The sequence below is a fragment of the Poromitra crassiceps genome (genome assembly GCF_964638095.1).
Source record: "Poromitra crassiceps genome assembly, chromosome: 13".
In the NCBI taxonomy this organism is placed as follows: Eukaryota; Metazoa; Chordata; class Actinopteri; order Beryciformes; family Melamphaidae; genus Poromitra; species Poromitra crassiceps.
This window is the reverse complement of record NC_139644.1, coordinates 17,976,949-17,998,904: the sequence shown is the minus strand read 5'-3', so window position 1 is coordinate 17,998,904 and position 21,956 is coordinate 17,976,949. Positions and strand designations below refer to the sequence as shown.

The window sequence follows — 21,956 nt, the reverse complement described above, 5'->3', positions numbered from 1 at the left end:
ACGACCACAATGAGCATTTCTCTAATTGGCCAGCAACCACCATGGAAACCATGGAAACCTGTACTGCCCTGCAAAGCTAAAAGGGGGTAACTCGCCAGAGTGTAGAACTAAGAAAAATGACTTTAAAGTTTTGTTGTTGTCCAGCCAAATGTATTGTAGGAAGAAAACTGGAAATGTGTTAATTATTTGTTTATTTAATGTAGTTATTTATCTACATATTTTTTTTTAGCTCAAACTTGACCTTTGACCCTTATTTGGAAGTTACCTTACTCTGGCTTTGCATTGTCTGCAAAATAATAAGGGGTGATGCCAAGCAAAAAGACAGTAACTTCAATTTGATCCTTCACTTGGTTGCTTATCACTATATAAAACCAGTATATATGATAATAATCATAACATAGACATGAAGTCTCATGTTCATGGCACAATTACGCTTAATATAATATACGTATAAATATAATATAACTAGATTATCAGGCCGCTACACATCCTTCAAGCCTAGTTTGGTGGGACTCTTGTTGGCCCGTTGTGTGTCTGTGTTGGCGCCTCGGGGGTTAATGTCGTATGAGCTGTCTCCTCGGGGGTTGATGTCGTATGAGCTGGCACATCTGGGGTTAATTTCATATGAGCGGCACCTCGGGGGTTAATGTTGTATGAGCTGGTACCTCAGGGGTTAATGTCATATGAGCTGGCGCCTCGGGGGTTAATGTTGTATGAGATGGTACCTCAGTGGTTAATGTCATATGAGCTGGTGCCTCGGGGGTTAATGTCATATGAGCTGGCACCTCTGGGGTTAATTTCATATGCGCGGTGCCTCAGGGGTTAATGTTGTATGAGCTGGTACCTGGATGGTTAATGTTGTATGAGCTGGCACCTCGGGGGATAATGCCGTATGAGCTGGCACCTCTGGGGTTAATTTTATATGAGCGGCACCTCAGGGGTTAATGTTGTATGAGCTGGTACCTCAGGGGTTAATGTCATATGAGCTGGTGCCTCGGGGGTTAATGTTGTATGAGCTGGCACCTCCGGGGTTAATGTCATATGAGCTGGTGCCTCGGGGGTTAATGTTGTATGAGCTGGTACCTCAGGGGTTAATGTCATATGAGCTGGCGCCTCGGGGGTTAATGTTGTATGAGCTGGTACCTCAGGGGTTAATGTCATATGAGCTGGCGCCTCGGGGGTTAATGTTGTATGAGCTGGTACCTCAGGGGTTAATGTCATATGAGCTGGCACCTCAGGGGTTAATGTTGTATGAGCTGGACCTCAGTGGTTAATCTCATATGAGCTGGCACCTCTGGGGTTAATTTCATATGAGCGACGCCTCGGGGGTTAATGTTGTATGAGCTTGCACCTCCGGGGTTAATTTCATATGCGCGGTGCCTCGGGGTTAATGTGGTATGAGCTGGTGCTTCGGGGGTTATTGTCATATGAGTTGGCGCCTCAGGAGTTAATGTTGTACGAGCTGGCACCACGGGGGTTAAATTTGTATGAGCTGGCGCATCGGGGTTAATGTGGTATGAGCTGGTGCCTCGGGGGTTAATGTCGTATGAGCTGGTGCCTCGGGGGTTAATCTGGTATGAGCTGGCGCCTCTGGGGTTAATGTCGTATAAGCTGGCGCATCGGGGGTTAATGTCATATAAGTTGGCGTCTCTGGGGATAATGTTGTACGAGCTGGAGCCTCAGGGGTAAATGTGGTATGAGCTGGTGCCTCGGGGGTTAATGTCATATGAGGTGCCTCGCGGGTTAATGTATAAGGGTTAGGGGGTTAATGCCGTATGAGCTGGCACCTTGGGAGTTAATGTGGGTGGTGTGGGTGTCTGTGTGGGTGGGGGTGGTATTGGTCCGATGTCACAATCATGACATTACGCCTGCCCAGTAATGTAACTCATACCTCAACTCAACCTGAGCATTCTGGTGAGTTACCCCCTTTTTGCGTTGCAGGGCAGAGCATTCAGAGTGCAGTCAAACCAAACCAAACAAGCGTAACTGATGTTACCTTAGTCTTGCTTGGCTTTTCTAGGGCTTTTGGAAGTTACTGTAAATGTGACCCCCTATTTTCTCCAAAAAACAACACAATTGACTCAAGATATTTTTCCACATGATAAAGCAGATCTTCAATGTTCCAAAAATGACAAAAACTCATTTTTGACAAAAATTGAGTTACCCCCTTTTAGCTTTGCAGGGCAGTGTAGATCTGCTGCTTTGACCTCCTTCTCACCGAAGCCACCACAACAGTAACAGTTTATTTTCTTCTTCTTACTTTTTAACAAATTGTAATACTTGAAGCAGAATTGTAAATGACATAACTGCTCTGTATCTTCTACAGACACCGCACTCTCAGCATTTCTGATGCACTTATCAATTAATGAAACATCCCGCCTATTATATATTCTTAATGCAAACTTTCAAACAGCTGCAGATGTGACAGTGAAAATGTAGCTGATGACTTCCTATCATCTCTCTGTTGGTTGAACCATCTCACTGCCTCAGAAGGTTAAATAATTTGGCCTTGGGGGACAATTTGTTATAAGTGTTCACATTAAATATTTAAAGGACTGAGAGAAAATATGACGCCACCCATCTCCCCAACATTGACTGCAAACATAAAGAATTGATGAATTCCGATTCCAATGAGGGTAACACACTCCCCACCAGCGGAGTTGAGACATCCACTTTATTTTCACACAGTCTCAACACAGGCCGCTATGAAATATTCAGAGGCCTCTAATGAGACAGATGCACTTGCTCGTTGGCTGCATGTGTTTGCTAAGTACCCCCAAAGCCCAGGGGTCCTGACTGCCACTGATACAGATGGGCACCTGCTTGACCTTGGCACAGATGCCTTGCTGCTGTGCACATCAAGCCATGCATGACAGAACATACTGACACCAGTGTTGACTATCCAGGCGTGTGTATATGTGGCTGGCTGTGCGAGAGAGAGAGATAGAGAGAGAGAGAGAGTGGGTGTGTGTGTGGTGTGCGTGTGCAAAACATTTTCATAGACTGCCTGCCAGTGTTGTAGTCAAGTCGGACTCGGACTCAAGTCCTGGACACATGTTCACTTTCAGTGCTCGTGACTCAACTTGGACTCGAGCGTCCAGGCATTCAGACTTGGAAGTTGGAGGCAAGGACTCGGACTTGTTAATTGATGAAGACTGTTTTTTTTGTAAAAGGCCCTAATAATTTGGCATAAGATATTGATTATTGATAGCTATTAATATTATTCTATTTCATGCGCAGGCATGTTCCACATACATGTGGATTCACGGTCATGTTCAGCCTCCGGACTCTGACTCAGGTAATGGGGACTCGACTTGGACTCTGACTCTTCTAAGGTCTTGGACTTTGACTCGGATTCAAACACATGCGGGACTCAAGATATAGTGACTGGTCTACAACACTGCTCCCTGCATGCTGGGCCGTGTTGGCATCCATTTACACAGGGTAAGGAGGAGAGACGTGTATTGCTGCAAATCCGAGGCTTAAGCAAAAACAAGAATTAATTTCCAAAATATTCTAAATCCATTTGGATTTTTTGTTTTGTAGTTTTTGAGTTATGAGTCAATTTGCATGAGTGTCACTCATATTTAAATGATGGATATCTCATTTTAGAAGAAAACTTTTCAAATGCACCATGTGCTGTGGGAGGAGATATACGTTAATGACTGTCATCAGGGTGGTGAGAAAAGATTAGGGATAATGAGGATTCCTTCGTTTTCTGTGGTGAAACTCAGCTACTTCTTCCGAACGGTCTGGTTGTTATTGTGCTGTTTACTATATTGTTCACAGAATGTGAATTTAGCAACTGATGCGCAATTTATTTTGCGGCAGATTCTCCCTTTATGAAGGTCTAGGTATCTAATGTGGTTGAAGACAATAATTTGAACTATGAGACAGATATTTTAGAGGTGTTTAACACGAACAAATAAAGCCCACAAGGAAGCAACATTCGAACTTGTAATAGAGAGCCAAAGTGGAACGTCACTTCCTGCTTCAGCACTGTACCAGAGATTTTCATCCGCTATTTATTTTCCCATAGTCATTTCATAAAATGCTTATAAAAATAGTTTTATTTGTTCAAACCAAATGGTACAGATATATTTCGAAACAGGAGAGATCACATAACATTTCACTTGGACCAAAATGTAAAAAAATGAGGGTTTAAAGAACATATTTTTTCAATGTTGTTATTTTTTGTTTTGGTCTGAGTGAAATGTTCTATGGTCTCTCCCGATTCTAAATATAGCTGAACCGTTTGGTTTGACGAAGTAAAACTATTTTTATAAGCATTTTACAAAATGTCTATGGGAAAATAAATTGTGGAAGAAAATCTCTGATAGAGTGCTGAAGCAGGAAGTGACTTTGGCTCTCTTTAGATGCCAACAGTCTTGCCAGAATAGGAAAAAAAGCACCGCAATATTTTCTTAGGAGAAGTTCAGTTTTAGTGAAAGGTCACTTTTACTGTATCACAAATGAGGTAATTTGAGATTGGCTTGGCGAGAGCTCTGCCCCCAATCTAAATGAATATTGGCTTCCTTGTTCCAAAAATGAGACTGTAGATAATACCAAAGTCAAATGTATGTCTTCAGGAAAATGTTGGCAGATCACAAAGATCAGTTTTCCATACGACATTTCTGTTATGGAAATTGAATGTTTTGTTGAAATGCTCTTCTCTTGGATTCTGTACAATAAAATTGTATATTGTGATTTGTCATGTGGCCATCTTGGCTGGTGTTATTATTACCGGTATATAGTGTCTTGTAAGCCCATATAGGCTGGGCACCTTAAACGGTGCATGACACTTATATAAACATATCAATCAATCCATCAACCAATCAACCAACCAATCAATCAATCAATCAATCAATCAATCAATCAATCAATCAACCAATCAATCAATCAATCAATCAATCAATCAATCAATCAATCAATCAATCAATCAACCAATCAATCTACAGTATCTATCAAAAATACCACTTTCAAACTGAGTTAAGATGCATGCTGGAGCAGGACTGAGGGGTGAGATGATATATTGTTCAAAGGGACAAAAGAGTTCTCTGTCTTGTTTTCTTTGGCAGCTGAAACTGTGCTTAAGGTTTTGGGTTGTCATGTAGTGAAAGATTCACATTCGGGTTTGGAGGCAGAGAGCGCTGTTGTGATCCCACCGGAGCGAGGGAGTGCCAGGGGAATGTAGTTATCGGTTTAAGATGTCTGGCATGGAACACTCCCACTGCTAGTTTGCTTGAGAGTGATGGAAGTGAACACTTGCTTTGGTGTTTTTCTCTTCAAAACATAAATGCAATGAGAGGGAAAACATTAGCTTGTCATTCTCAAAGAGGCAGAGACTAAACCCTGAGTAAGCAAGTGGAAGGAAGGCTGCATTTTTCAGTAATTTATTTGACCCCCTCCCTCTCACCCGGGAGCACGATAAGCAATCAGTTCAGATAGACTACTATTTAGGGCCCTTTAAATTTTGCTTCCTCGTTCTAGATTGGCGTGATGATTGCACCAGAAACTCACCCAGCCACGGTCGATTTATTGTTAACAGGCAAGCAAAGGAGGGAGCAATTGTAAATGTATGTTGCTGTTTAAAATCCAATTTAGCACAAACATTTAACTGATTTACATTGAGCTGATTGTACAGTACGTTCAGAGTGCTCTAATTTGTTACTGAATAGAGATTTATCAAAGCAAGTGAAACAGTAGTTATGATAATAAGAGGACTGCCTCTGCTGTGTGAGGCTCAAGGTTATTCGCAAACCGGGCATATTTTAGGACTGAATCCACACACAGACAGCCGCAGTGACACAGAGCAGTTAGCTGACCTTATCTTAGCACTATCTACAGTGTCTCCACATGAGAGGACAACTAGGACGACCCCAGCTCAATCAGAGCCAGGCAGGACAAACAGCTGTCTTGGCTGTTGTCCAATCCAGATATATTGAAACAGTCCAGTCCACTGAACCTGGCAGTGAGACCCTTTGGCCAAACATCTCTTTTCCTGGTGCCACTCCGATGAGAGTATGATCACAATTAAACCCCTCCCAGGACACAAGCATGATCGAGTTACTCGGGGACAAGTTCCTGTCCTTGTCTCCACGTCAAGCGCAGACTGCACAGCAATCTCGCCAAACCAAGGAAGCTTGTCAAAACTTGTTAAAAAAATCATCACTTTTGAGATTTCCTCTGCTATCAAAGCAGTTTACCGTCAGCGAGCCTACCTGTTGAAAGTCCTATAAATCCTGAGGAATGTGACTGTGCAGTTGGACGGCAGTCAAAGAGGGGCGAAGATGCGAGAAGTCGTCTCTCCTTCCCAGTATAAAGGACAGCAGGAAGCAGGCTGGACAGAGGCTGTGCCAAGCAGCGGCCCAACTTCCAACAAGGGAATTAAACAAATGAAAAGTTGCAGGAGCGAGGGTGTAAATCTCCCAATGAGCGGCAAGGACACACACAGCCGTTCACCTCACCTTGCCCTGCGAGGGCCAGTCCACTGCTCCTCTGGGCCTCCTTTGGGGCGACCAGGTGTCGCGCTTTGTGCGGGACGGCACAGCAGTTTTTTTCATCACTTTTCCCGTGTCCCACATATTGAGACAATGTCCCCCATTTTGATTGGCTCTAGTTTTCAAAAGTCAAATCACTGCAGTGCAGACGCTTTTCTAAAATCGTGCTTTCATCCGATGGCTGTGAAGAAAGCAGGGAAAGCAGGGCTGTCATCACGGGGGCGGGGCTGTGTTTGATGTCAATCAAACTGCAGCCCACATGGGTCAAGTGCAGGTTAACCGTTGGGGCGTTAGATGAGCCCACGGTGACCTTATGGCTCCTGGACCAGAGCCATGAGGACGAAGGTCAAGCTGAGGCACGCAGATGCAAGTATCCAATATACAGTAAGATTATTATGCAGCTCACATAATGTTCATTTTCTCAACTGTAAAATGTAAAAATCTGAGCAGATAATTCTTGAAATACACTATACAGCTACAATATCAACCACACTTTTCTAACTGTTCTAGCTAAATGGCAATAACATCTCAACTTCTTGTAATATTCAGGTGTTTCTTGTCCTATTTGGGCCGGGGGCCGTCTTGTGTAGCGTGAGTACCATAAGGCTCCAGTCCTTCCCCCAGCGACCCGGGTTTGAATCTGGCCCGCGGCTCGATCTTTGCTGCATGTCCTCCCCTCGCGCTCTCTCTCTCTCATTATATCTGTCCAATAAAGCATAAAAATGCCAAAAATAAATCGTAAAAAAAAGACACAAAGACAGGCAGCCCACCACCAACCTAATTTCGATAATGTGCCTGTCAGTCAGCCACAGCCATATGTAGTAGCATGTGAGTGAGTGAGTGAGTGAGTGAGTGAGAGAGAGAGTGACTGACTGAGTGAGTGAGTGAGTGAGTGAGTGAGAGAGTGACTGAGTGAGTGAGTGAGTGACTGAGTGAGCGAGCAGACAGAGCTAGCTTCGCCTCATGTCTGCATCCACCTTGATGTTCTCCCCATTAATATACAAGGGTGCTGCTTAACAATCAGCCACAGATAATGAGGCTGCATTACGTGTGATTCATGGCTGCTTGCAGAGATTGAATAGTATATGTGCTCGTGTCACGGCTGATTAGTGCAGAGCTGGAGTCAGTGGCAGATAATGAAAGCGTATAGTGTGACTCAGAGAATCTCACCAGTGTAAAGTGATCTGTTTCATAAAGGAGATACTGCTGCTTAAGGAAGGAGGAGGGAGAGAGAGTCAATGTTTGATGTGCTTCCATGTCGCCTGCTGCTGCTTCCCCATCAGAGAGAAGGAGTGTGTGATGTGGTGATGGACGTGGGTGGGGTGGGGTGGGGTGGTGTTTTGGTGTGTGTTTTTAATGGACAGGTGTGTTTTGTGCCTGTGTGTGTAGCGTGGTTTGTATGGATGGACGTACCCGTTTCCAGGTCACTTTGATAAATGTGATGTGGTGAGCATGACTCAAAGAGGGGTGATATTAGCGCACGATGTGGCAGAGGCGATGGTAGAGAGTTTTCTACGGTGCAGCCCGGGGTGGAATGGGTGAAGGATTTGACGGTGCCTCAGATGTGGCACAGAGGCAGGCAGCGATCTGCGTGGTGACCGCATGGAGGTATACAGTAAAAGAAAGTGGAGAAGGCGTGGAAGATGGCGACCCGTTCATTCCAATGAAAGTTGCTCACCCAGCGCATGTGCCGAAATGTGTTTCGACTCCTACTTCCTGGTGGGCCCATAGATTTTGTGCAGTAGTGTTTTTCTTGGCTCCGCCTATCACACATGAGCTCTAGTGTGTTCTAGTGGCCAGAGCCATAGAGAGAGAGGGAGCTCCAGAACACAGCTCTTGGTGGCTTCTAAAGAAAAATTGAGCCCTAACTTGATAACTCAACTTGATAATTCAAGAGTAATTTTGATTGATTGATTGATTGATTGATTGATTGATTGATTGATTGATTGATTTTATTTATGGATACAGAAGAGGACAAAATCCAAGGGATGACATGTAAAAGTCTGAACACTTATTTCCAACATGGTCCCTGGGTTTTTGACTTTGAGTGACACTCAAAACTCTGTACAGCTGTATGTCTATGGGGAAAAAGATTTTCTGGGACTTGCAATAGCGAGCTTGGCCACAATGCCAAAATTGCTTCCCAGCCCAGAGCTGTGCCTGGAGGCTTGAGTAATTGGCTAACAGATTGATCCACGAGGTCAGCATGTCCTTACCTTCCCGGACCTTTGTCCCCAAATCGTGTCATAAATTGACCAACTCAGCTGTTGGACGTCAGCGCTTGTGTTCGCTCCATGGTTCGAATGACCACTTAGTCATTCTGAGCAACAGACTGACCACTTTTATCCCCGGGCCTCTGTGCGCTCTGAACGACCTCTGTTGCCATTTTGTGTCTTGTTGGAAAGCCCAGCGGCCTGTTGTCCTAAAATGACTATTAGCATTCTCATGGCTGTCTCTACTGCTGCTCATAATCATCATTAGGAAGGCCATTTGCTGGCAGTTATCCTTGTACCCACCTCCAGCAAGGACCACAATGGAAATAAGCATACTAGCTTGCTTGTGTTCTCCTTGACAGTTTTAAAATTGTACTGTACATGGAGCTCATATCGTGTATCTATTTTTATATTGTCAGATAAGATCAATCAATCAATCAGTCTGTAAGGTCAGCTGTTAGAGCGTTCTCATTCAGACGCAATTAACATGGCAGCTAACGAGCAGCCATTGACTTTGGGACTGACCACCTTCAGGCGAGGAGAAGACAAGCAGACCTGCATGTGCACTAATCTTTTTGAGCTTTACTGACTGCCGATCTTCATATCAGCCATGTCCGTGATTGACTGATTTCACAAATCAGTTCTCAAAATGCTGTTCTTACTCATATCTGTACTTGTGGGCGGATCAGCTTGATTGGTGGGATGAATATCATCCCTATATCACATCGCCTCCCCCACTTTCTCTCAGCTTCTTCTGTGTGAGTGTGCTGGAGGGTGCAGGACTCCCAGAGGTTTACGTCTGTGACTCTAAGCCAGAGTGACATTCCTCTTGACAACACCCTGAACCAGACACGCACGCACACACACACACACAGAGACATGCACGCGCATGCACACACACACACACTCTCTCTCGCTCTCTCTTTCCCCTTCTGCTCCTCTAGTTCACAAACATGTCAGCGACGACGGGTTCCACCAGAGACAAAGACCCAAACAACCAGTGGAATCGATACAAACAAACATGGCTGCCAGCCATTAAGGCAGTCGTGGGGTGTAGTGTGAGTGACAGATGCCAATTAAGGCGCAGATGTGCGTGAACGTCCGGTCGACCCCGGACACACGCCGCCACCGGGGTCACAGCAGAGACAACCCCCATAAATGCCCACATGGAACGCAGCCTTTTTGAGTCCATCTGGTGTCTTTGCGTTGCAGTAGGCACCTCCTGACCAGCTTTCTGCACGACCTTGCTTTCTCCTACTCGATGAATCTTTTATGAGCGCGTGCGATGTGGGTTTCTGTGTAGAAGATTGGAATATAAATATGGCTGCTGTTGCGCCTAGAGCTCCTCGCCCCTCTCTGATACAAACGCTTTCATGAGCAGAGGCGGAGCAGATTGGGCGGAACTGCGGCGCAAACGGCGCACCTCGCATCGCGTTCGCTTTCAACGCATCCCGCATCAGAGAGCCGTATGCGTTCCCAATCACTCGGCACACAGGCTGGCTCTGATTGCTAGATGTCACATCACTGATTGTTAGATGTGACATCACTGGACAACATATTACACTCCGGGGAATTCTTGTTTCCCTTGACATGGGTTGGATTTCATGTCAAAATCCCTCTTGGACATAGATTTGATACAGCTACGTGGCGTAGCTTGCTCTGTCAGAGAGAGGCGACATGATTACATACAGGCTATCACCCCGGAGTTGAGAGTACTATCATTGTGTCACACTGAATGCGAGGAGATAAAAAAGAGGATGCCAAGGTGATAGAGTAAATCTTAGTTGAACTCTGCTCAGTGTAGTCTGTCTTGTTCTCTCTCTCTCTCTCTCTCTCTCTGTCTCTTTCTTCTCCTTTTGTTCTTTTATCTTGTATTCTCTCTCTCCACCGCCTTCACCCTCCTTCGATTTCATGTGAAGTCTTGCTACCTTTATCCATCAGAATCCTCTGTTGGCAGGAGTGCGACGGCGTTGCCTCCCCGTGTTGAACGCCAACTCAATCGCCGGCGTTTTCATCTCGTGGAATGAGGGATATATGGGCGCCGTGCGGCGCGGGCAGAGGCGGGTGGCGAGAGGAAACCGTCTTAATGGATTTGTTTTCCACGCGGGACTGTCACAGCCACTCACAGGGGCCATTGATGAGGGGACGCTCTCTCTGACTGCGCCCAGGCTTAACGGCTCCGGTCAGGGCGGTGTGGCGTGGGGGCCCAGCAGACAGCAGACACTGCTGCATATCAAGCAGCTCTCTGCAGCCCCGCCACGGGGACGCTAGAGAGGTCCTTTGATACAGACACTACATGTAGGAGAGGAGCGATAACAAGATGCTCTGCTGGAAGCAACACCAGCTTACCTTACATCATGCCGCCTGCTTCTAAGCCGCTGGAAATACACACAGACACACAGGTGTGTCCGTAAATATTGGACACGCACACCACATCTGGAAGCAGTCAGGCACAGGCACAGCTAGAGATTGTCAAATGTATATGTGTATATACTGTATGCTGCTAAGGAGCTGGGAACCGATTCATTAAAAATGTTCTTTTACGTTGTACCAGTGTTGCATAATTTCAAAGAATAAAGAATACTGAATAGAAATAATATCTAATGACTTTCATGGTGTCAATAATAAAAGGTTGTGTTTGGAGGCACGCCACTGCGCTCTGACTGCCTGGTGCGTTATCCTATAGATGCAGATGATCATTTTCTGACGAGAGGGTGTGTTCAAAGACGTTGGCATTCAAGCAAGACGGCCCAACTTCAACTGACTTCCTGTCATTTTGTCACGTGGGTTTTGCCCATGGTTTTCCAAGGACACGCCCACTTAGGACACTTTCAGCAGGTTTGAGTCAATGGTTGACCACGCCCATTTAGGAGACTTGCTGCTACCATTTGTTAGAATTGGCGGAGCCTGCGGTGACCCATCTATAGTAATATAATATCTATGGTGTGTTTTCATCAGTGTGTGAAGGCCAGAGAAGTTAATAATAAAAGGAACATGTTAAAAGCTTTGATGTATTATAGACGATTGGAGAAGAATGATGTAACACACTGGATTTGACATTCATATTTCATAAAATCAGAACTTTGGATTTGGTCATAAGCATACAATTTGAGCCTTTAGAAGTTAGGACCGTGGATCTGCCAACCCAACGAACACATTGCTTATTATTATTGCCCTTTTGATGATGTACTGAGTATACAAACGAAACGTGACATCTCACTCACTCCCCACGCTTTCCTCCTCCTCTCTTCAGTAACCTGCAGCCTCAGAGGCCTGAGGAGGGCCCAGTTCAAAACACAGTCAGATAGTGAATCCTCTGTGCTTTAACGGGGGCATCATTTTGCTCCACTAGGCCCTGAAGTAATACCCTTGGCAATAAGCGCACGCATCTGTGCCCCTGAATACTGTGTAAGCTATTGTGTGTGTGTAGTGCTGTGCGGTCTGGAAGGCTCTGCTATCAATTTGCCCCCCCCCCCCCTCTTCCATGACAATAAACACACATACAGCGCACAAGCACACACTACTAGCCAACATAATGCAGATGCACACTTATAGACACACACACACTCATACACACACTGGCGAATGATGTGGGTTGAAGATGCTGCTGCGGTGGTGATGGGCAGGGCGAGGCGAGGCGGTGTCAGAGAACAAAGCGTGTGGACGATGTGCAATGGGTTTGAATTAGTGGGCAGTGGAGTCACTGATAGGAGAGAGAGAGAGATAGAGAGAGAGAGAGAGAGAGAGAGAGAGAGAGAGAGAGGGGAGACAGTCGAGTTGGGGGAAATGGAAGTCGGAGGAGATTGCAGACAGGAAGAGAGAGAGAGAGTGCCTGGCGACTGTGCCCGCAGGGTTATTATCTCTCTCATCCTAATGAAGAAGAGAAGAATAATTAGCGGCCTCTATCGCTCCGTCACCGTGATTTCATTCCCCTCACTGCCACTGACACTCCTCGCAGATTGTCTTTAATTAGCTCCACATCGCTAAATCAATATGGCCGCCGCCGCCGCCACGACCAAACAATGGCGCCGTGTGTGTGAACCCTGTCGTTCGGGTGAGAGAGGCGCACAAACTTGAGGAAGTGTTGACAGACAGGACGAGAGGAGGAAGTGATGAAGACTGATGTGTCTGGGAGAGGAGGGGGGAAATGAAACGTCACGCTCTCATATCGCTTCTTGCTTTACGTGCGACAGTTCTGCGTTGGAGACGTATTCAATGTCTGGCTGCATCACAAGCTGAGAAGAAGGGTTCACGTGAACCCATTCCACATCACATGTATCTCAGAGGCAAAGCCTGATTTGACTTTCTTTGCGAGTCCCGACTTGGATCAAGTGCAGGACAGGCAGATGATGAGTCCTATGATGTTCAGAAGCTTTGGGATCTGATGCAATTATTCCCATCTTGCTTCTGAGCTGCAGACTTGAGTGCTTCAGCCGCATGAATAGTGATGTGATGAATAGGTATTCAAGAGAGTGGTCTCTTGAAGACTTTAGTGCCTCAGGCTACTGGTCTCTGGGCCAGCTCTCGTCTCTTGCACTCCTCCTTGGTGAGAGCAGCAGCAGCAGCAGCATGCAGGCAGATGGCACTGGGTGGGAACCCCAGAAGAAGAGGACAAGCACTTCTCCCTTGTCAGACTCATTTTTTACTTTGGTACGTTCTGGATCGATAGCTGCAGCGGCCATGCATGCCTAAAGCTATGTTGATCTGACCCAAACAGCCCCGGCCCGAACAAGACTGATAAAACTAGTGACCAGTGAGTTTCAGCTGATGGGGGGGGAGGGGCTTGTGTGCTCACTGTGTGTGCTGCTGAAATTGTTTTCTACTACAGCATGATGGCAAATGTGTTTTGTCACAGGATTGGGTTGGGTTGGGGGGGCGATCTGTTGATTTAAGTGCGGCTAAACGCAGAACAATGACGTAGGAAATGTACAAATTGTTATTTTCTCCTGAACTGCAAGGGGCTAGACCATACATGGGCAACATACGGCCCGCGGGCCGTATGCGGCCCTCGGGCGCCCCCTGTGTGGCCCGCGATGGAATTGAAAAAAAAAAAAAAAAAATTTTTTTTTTTTTTTTTTTTTTTTTTTAACAGTGCACTTGAACGCAACATGCAATATACCCGCTGAATAAGTGTCCAAATGTTCATGTCATTCTGGGCAATACTCTTCTGTTATAGCATTTCAGTCTGAAATATGGAATATCTTTCAATAATATTTATGACTAAAAGGCTAAAAGTAATCTCATGTGTAAGAAATGACTGTTCTACATTGAAGTAGAAATTTAAATAATTAACTTGTTGGTTTTGGATTTATTTAGCTTCAAGAGTGCATTTTTGTTCTTGTGTGACCCTCAACACAGGCTTTGAGAATCCCGGGCCACTTACTGATACTTATGCTTAAATTAACCCACTCATATTCTGGTTTATTTCAAGAAAAACATTTCGGCTAGTGGAAATTCTAATTGGCTGGTAACTTTAAAATCTAGCAGCCATATTGGCAGGTGGTGAAAAAAGTTAATTTCAAGCCCTGCAGGGAGAGCAGGTGGTGACATAAGAGTGAGTGAGGAAAAGGATCAAATATTGGTGGTTAAGACTGAATAATGACATCACAATTGTTAATTTAAAATGAGTTATTCCTCTAAACCTGGCTTCAAATGCCCCAAATTTTTCGTGCTGGCGCCGTTCAGCCCTCAGCAAAATCTGGTAGCGAGGACATTTTTTTGTGGCCCTCTCTATCATCAAAGTTGCCCATCCATGGGTTACGGCATGACAATATTTGTTCGGCCCCCGGCAACAATCTGGGTTTCTCATGTGGCCCCCCATTAAAAATAGTTGCCCACCCCTGGGCTAGACTAAGTGAAGAGTCCTCCTCATGCATAAGCAAATGAACATGAACACACAATTGTTTTTGCTGAGATGGGCCCTTGCATGGTGTCATTAAAATGTAAATTGGCGATGGGTGACAGAACTATCCCCCAGAATGTGCCAACCTCTCATGCTCATTATGAAAGGACTTTCTATCATAGCTTAGAGAGGTCGGAGCTTATTTTCAACGCATACTTGCCTATTTTCACCCGAGGCAATCGAGCGACGGGTATAATCAACAGCATGTCCCAGGAGGGCAGCAGGGCCGCAGACGGCCATGTCTTCAAGGAGTGAAAATGGAAATATTTATGTTAACGATTAGCAAAGGAAGCACCTCCCTAAGGGGAAAAAATCATTTCCCATTCCCCCCTTCTGCCTGGATGGAATATTAATGCAAGAGATGGCCTTTCTGATATCATATCTCCTAGGCTCTACTCACAAACATCATCATTAAGCGCCATATAATGTGATGTGCTCAGACTGGGAAACAGGTAAGACACTGCACAACGTCCTCCATTACGCTATATATTCCACAGACACATATGCACACCGCTGCTGTTTGCACTGTGCACTCACTGCGCGCACACGCATACATGCACACGCACACACACACCCTGCAGTAAAATATAACACATTTCTTTAAAGGGGGGGGGGGGGGCTGAATTGAGACAATACTGCACAAGGACGTGCCCTAATATTTGCCATACACTTTCCTGTCTGGTACCTACTAAGTACTGCGTCTGTAACTGAGGGAGCATTGTGTGCCCTATAGCAAACACAGCAACTCCCTGCAGTGTTATTGAACGACTAACCTAAGGCAATTCTCTGCCTCCAGGGCCTTCCTCTCCACCTCGCTCCCTCCCACCCCCACCCCCACCCCCCACCCCCCACCCCCAGGACATTTCTCATCTCACACTTGGCTAACGCTGCACAATATTACCCCCCCCTTATTGTATTCAATGTACAGCCCTCTGGTTTCTGCAGTCCTGCACTGTATGCTGTGTGTTGTCTCTCCCCCACAATTTGTTTGTGTAATCACTGAGGGGATCGGCGGCTTCTCATTCTAACAATGCAGCCAAGAAAGTAGCAGGTTATAATTGGCATGCTGATGGGGGGAGGGTGCAAGGAGCACCGGTTTATACTAGACTGTTTATTTATACTAATAATCCGTTCTAGTCTGTCCATCGGCAAGGAAGAACTCACAATGACAAGCTAATTTGTTTATCTATTAGCTTCCCCTAACCGTTTCTTCCCTATAACTCCAAGTGGCTATATAGAGTAAATGTAATATTCTGTTAGGGGCTGTTTGGGAGTCCACTGCACAATTTAGTGCCTGCGTTGTGCTAATAATCTCTCCCTAATTAAATGTTACCGTTTCCCCCGAACACTAATGACCTGAAGACAGAGGCTCCGAGCGGAGCTGTGACAAAGCAGCTGGACACAAGACTGCAGGCCGCCTCTGTCCCGTTAATACTAATATACAGTAACGCTACAGTACATAGCTGATGGGCTCTGGCCATTGTTTTGTCTGAGTAGGGCATGAGAATGTATTTTATTCATTTGTTTGTTTATTTTTTGTTTATTTTTCAATTGGCTGCAAAACTCACATGTTAACCACAAACTGGTTAATTGGCAGGATCTCACCACTGCTCTCCATCGCTGTTAGATCCGCTGTTGCAGACGTGGCAGAAAACAGACAGGATGTAAACTCATCACTTCAGGGTGCCTGAAATACATCACCCACCCTTCTCTTTCTCTCTCTCTCTCTCTCTCTCTCTCCCTCTCTCTTCTCACACAGCGCTCTTTCTCTTTTACAACCTTTTCGTCACTCTTTTCACCCACTCTTGTCTTATTCTTTGTCTTATCCTCCCCTGGTGTCCCGTAGTAGTGATTAGCTAATCACTCTACCTTGACTCTGTGACTGCAAGACATGTGTAAACATTGACTCGGGCGGAGAGCGAATGAGCTAACATCATCAGACGCTTTGTCCACTGGCGTCTCCTGAGACATTTGACAAAGTACATCTGAAATTAAATGAGCTCTCAGCTCTTCTTCAAGAACATCACTAATGAAGCAAAGCACTTTTGCCTATACACTAACAAGACAGTGGAACAATGGTGCTCGACTCCAGCAGTGCAGACTGCAGAGGCACATTGAAAAACAATCGCAAATTAGGGCTGTGCAAATCAAATTTGAATTTCAATTACAATTTTGGCTTCCCACAGTTTCCCACAATTATGAAAATAAGATAGAGATCAAACAATACATTTTAAATATATATTTTTAGTTAGCATATTTATTTATCTATCTATCTTTTTCATTTTCATTTTCATTTTTTCTTCGTTTTTCAGTTCATTAGATTTTTTTAGAAGAAATCCTGTATTAAAAATATTTTTTTTTCAAGTTTAATAAATGCATTATGTTGCCAAAGTCATTGAGTAAATGGCGTTAAATAATCGTCGTCTCAATATCAGCCAAAATAATCACAACTATGATTCGCCATAATCGAGCAGGCCTACATTACATACTGTGGTTGCATATAGCTCTATGGACATTAGCATGCCAAAACAGATGCACTTCACAGGCCGCGGCTGTCTGACATCCAGCTGCTATTTGAGAAGAAAATGAGGCTGCCAGGCAGCACACAGAGCTAGACAAGTTACCATTTGACTGAAAGGGGGGTAAAAAGAGCCAATTATTGTGCGAGATAGTGACAAGGCCAACACCACGAGTTCAGTGAAGGGCGTTTTGATGAGGCTAGTGGCCATGGGGGGCATTCTCAATTAGCAGGCTTTCTTTGAGCCCCAGTTACCTTTCTATCAGCCTGAAGACTCCCAATTTGCTGTCAGTAATTACTCCATTTTACAGCCAGCAATAGCTTTTCCCCACGCGAGCGAGCGGATGTTTGATTAGCTGCACGGGAGAAAAGGTCAGCTTGTGGCAGTGGCTCTCTGCTGCTTGGACCCAGAGAAGGGGAGGGAGCCTTTTACGGCACATTGGTAATCAGGTCATGGAGGTTGGATGAGCCAGGAAGTGATCATAGTAATTGTGTGTGAGAGTGTGTTTTGTGCGCGCACGTGTGTGTGTGTGTGTGTGTGTGTGTGTGTGTGTGTGTGTGTGTGTGTGTGTGTGTGTGTGTGTGGTGAATTCAGCCGAGGACATTTGCCACAGGACGTGCTGAACTGAGCACTTATTCAGCTGCTACAGTATATTGGCATGGGCAGACCAGTGGGCAGAGTCGTGCTGTGTTGCAGACTGCATGGCAGCTGATTGCCGCATGTATTTCCTGTCTGTTTCTTTGATCAGGGCTTTTCTTGAGCCGGCCTGAAGCACGGTCTGGCTGTTATTACTTACTGTATCTGCTTGTCCCTGATTGAGCTAATATTCAACCAGATACAACGTGTCCTCTAAGCCCCGAGGGCTCGGCCGGATTGTAATCAAGGGACAAATCAGAGGCACTCGATGCTGCTATGGAGAAAATGTGCGTGACGTGTTCTACTAGCGACTATATTCATGAAGCTTGTAAGAACAAGAGCACTGATGTGGGATCACACTGGTCACACAGCAACAGTACTAAGTGCACAGTGCACGCATTAATGCTGCAGCTTACTGTAAGAGCTTTGTTGCTCTGGGATGTGCACTGTTGTCTCGTGATATGTTTTGAACACGGCCCCTTGTCACTGTTGTCTTGTGATATGTTTTGGATACGGCCCCTTGTCACTGTTGTCCTGTGATATGTTTTGAATACGGCCCCTTGTCACTGTTGTCTTCTGATATGTTTTGAATAAGGCCCCTTGTCACTGTTGCCTTGTGATATGTTTTGGATACGGCCCCTTGTCACTGTTGTCTCGTGATATGTTTTGGATACGGCCCCTTGTCACTGTTGTCTTGTGATATGTTTTGAATATGGCCCCTTGTCACTGTTGTCTTGTGATATGTTTTGAATACGGCCCCTTGTCACTGTTGTCTTCTGATATGTTTTGAATACGGCCCCTTGTCACTGTTGTCTTGTGATATGTTTTGGATACGGCCCCTTGTCACTGTTGTCTCGTGATATGTTTTGGATACGGCCCCTTGTAACTGTTGTCTTCCGATATGTTTTGAATACGGCCCCTTGTAACTGTTGTCTTCCGATATGTTTTGAATACGGCCCCTTGTCACTGTTGTCTTCCGATTTGTTTTGGATACGGCCCCTTGTCACTGTTGTCTTGTGATATGTTTTGGATACGGCCCCTTGTCACTGTTGTCTTGTGATATGTTTTGGATACGGCCCCTTGTCACTGTTGTCCTGTGATATGTTTTGGATACGGCCCCTTGTCACTGTTGTCCTGTGATATGTTTTGGATACGGCCCCTTGTCACTGTTGTCTTCTGATATGTTTTGAATACGGCCCCTTGTCACTGTTGTCTTGTGATATGTTTTGGATACGGCCCCTTGTCACTGTTGTCTTGTGATATGTTTTGGATACGGCCCCTTGTCTTCGGTCTGGTTGGAACGGGCTGTAAGAGTGATGCTGTAAAGATGGATGGACTCAGGCTCTTGTAGGTGTGCTACAGTCGATACAGTGAGGCAGACACACTCACTGTATCGATTTCCTCCCTCACGCATTCCCTTTGGAAGGACAGAGAGATTATCACCTGTTAACAGCCAATATCACTCTAAGCAGTATTGGGCCGAGCCTCGGGCCCTCACACCGTTTTGTTTGTTTACGTCAGCTTCTTAAAAGAAAAGTAACACGCAGCAAAGGTTGTAGTGAGGTGCTGATCACTGGAAGTAGACTTGAGTTCCATACGCATTTTAATGGATGATGCAGCAGCCACTGGGGATAGAGTATAGGCTAGGCCAATCATTAAGGTGAGGCAAACAATCAAAACGCCTTTAGCGAATCAAAACTCTGCACAGGTTACTTCAGTTTCTTACCAGCATGTCGGGCTGGGCGATAATTCAATATTATCCGCGTTATCGTCTTTCAGTGGAATCATATCATATTGATGATCAAAAATCGATAATAACAACCAAATTTTACTCACTCACAATTTTTAAGGGATATTATTTGAATATTCCTATTTTGTTCGACATCACACTTAACATTACCATTAAGTTCAACTGGATGTAACGAGATTTTGCATACCTGAATCATATTATGATATATATCAATACCGAAAAAATCTTTGTGATTATCGTGTTATTGATTTCAACCAACCTACATGCATGTCACAGCTCAACCGGCTGTCTCACACACCACCACTGTGGCAGCCACCATTAGGGGGATAGTGCACATTACACAGCTCAATGGAGAGAAAAGAGCTATGCAGTGTGTGTGTGTGTGTGTGTGTGTGTGTGTGTGTGTGTGTGTGCATGCAAGCACACACAACTACAGTACAGGCACGAGCATTTCAACACAACAAATAGATGCATGCAAGCACACACAACTACAGGCACGAGCATTTCAACACAACAAATAGATCCACACACATGCGCAACATAAAACAGTGTTTCCCCTAGGATGGCGTTTTAGCCAAAGTCAAAATTGTATTTGGCAATAGGGATCTAGTATTCCTTTAATATTCCTACAATATTTCTATAATATCCCTATAGTATTCTTATAATATTCCTATAGTACTCCGCCTACAATGTCCTCCTGTCCTCTGAGCTTCCTACAGTACACGTATGAGTTGTGCTGACATTATCAGATAAGCGCAAAGGTTCTTGTTTATATGCTTTATTCACAGGTGTGTGAGATGACCTGGACAGGAAGCGTCCGTAGTGCAAAATAATATAACGTTAGTTATACCCCCCCCCCCCTTTTTTTTTTACAGTTTAATTCAGCGGTGGTGGCCATATTTCAGCAGCTGTGCCATGCAAAACACTGCAAAAACACACATAGGTCTCACACACAAATAAACACATCAGCTTCAGTGTTGTTATCTGTGGGCAATTCTAGTCCCTCGTCGCCGTGTGCACCGTGCAGGCCTTGTAAAGCTGTGCTGATGCAGGCTGAACATGCAAGGTTAACGACTCCCATGTAAGGTCTGCGCGCACGCCATATACATCATGTCATGTGCTCTAATTCATATGCTGTCAATGGTCTCTGTGGTCAGAGACGGACAAAGGCCATACTTCATTTGTGGTGCACGCAGGCTCTCTTCTGCTTACATTATTGAACACACTCAATCCGATACGATAGGCTCTCTGTGCTTGACGCGTGCCGGGGGGTCGATGCCTGTGTCAAGTCCTCCTGTGGTTTCCGTCTCTACTGTCAAATGTGAAAGCCCAGATGGGGCGCCTTCATTAAAAGCCCATAGGAGCAGTTAATAGATCAAGCGCTTCCTGTTGAAAGCACATCAGTGTGTCTCCTGCCAGCACCCTGCAGGGGAGCGTCTATTTATGCCATTTAAGCAGCTCAATTTGATCTTGATATTTTGGGAAGGCAGTGGCCTCTATGTCCGTCATCTAATGAAACGATTATGACTCTAGTCAGTATATTCCTAGAAGCAGAGGAGCATCTCTCAGAGACCAGACGGTGGCATCTGTACCAGCCAGAATGGCTCAGTGTCTGTATGAAGGGGCTCTGCTTGGCTAGCTGAGGTCTAATCTGCTATTTTGCTGGCGTTTGACACAGAAAGAATCTGTTAACTGGCTGCGTGTTGTACGCTCTGCGAGACCGTCGTGCTCGGTGCGTTCTGCTCCCCCAGTATTGTTATCTCACCCAGAGCTCGTCCCTGTAGCCGCGGGGCTCTGTAGCGCTCTGCTGCCATCCACGGGCGTGCACAGACGTTGCCGTTTCTGCAGCCGGTGGGCATTTTCACCGTTTGATCTGATTAAAAATGCCCTTTCTAGAGCATGCCTACAGGCTAGGAGCACAACACATTTCCAACCCCACCTTGGGTGTTTATCATAAAGTGCAACGCCACGTTGGCTTGAGTATATGGGTGAGTGTCAAAAAAGCTGTGCAACATTTGTGTATGTTACTGTATGTTTTGAGTGTAGGTAGGTACATGTGCAAATGTCAGTCAAAGCCTGTGATAAGATAGATGATAGATGTGAAGATGCATGCAGGGTAAAGGAGGAACACAGTGATATGGTTTCTCCCCAAGAGAGGAGAGAGAGAGGGGCGGGGGTGTTGAAGGCAACCGAACAAAAGAGGGAGACCGAGAATTGGAGGTAATGACACAGCAAAGTAGCAGAGAGATCATGAGAAATGGCTGTGAGGATGAATCAAAACGGATGAAATTAATAAATGGCTGACTCCTTCTCTAGCTGCATTTTAATGAAAGCTTGTTCTGCCAACAGACTCTGTGATGAGACAGTTGATTGGCAGAGCTTTTCAGGTATGACAGATTGTCCTCGTCTTTCTCACTGTTTCCATCCTGCATTAAG

The 21,956-nt window shown here is 45.3% G+C and overlaps 1 protein-coding gene across 1 annotated transcript in view; it reads left to right on the top strand.

Moving 5' to 3' along the window:
* Positions 1–21,956, top strand: part of olfm2a (olfactomedin 2a) — a 58,275-nt gene that overhangs the window by 2,146 nt on the left and 34,173 nt on the right. The gene's annotated exons all lie outside the window — the stretch shown is intronic.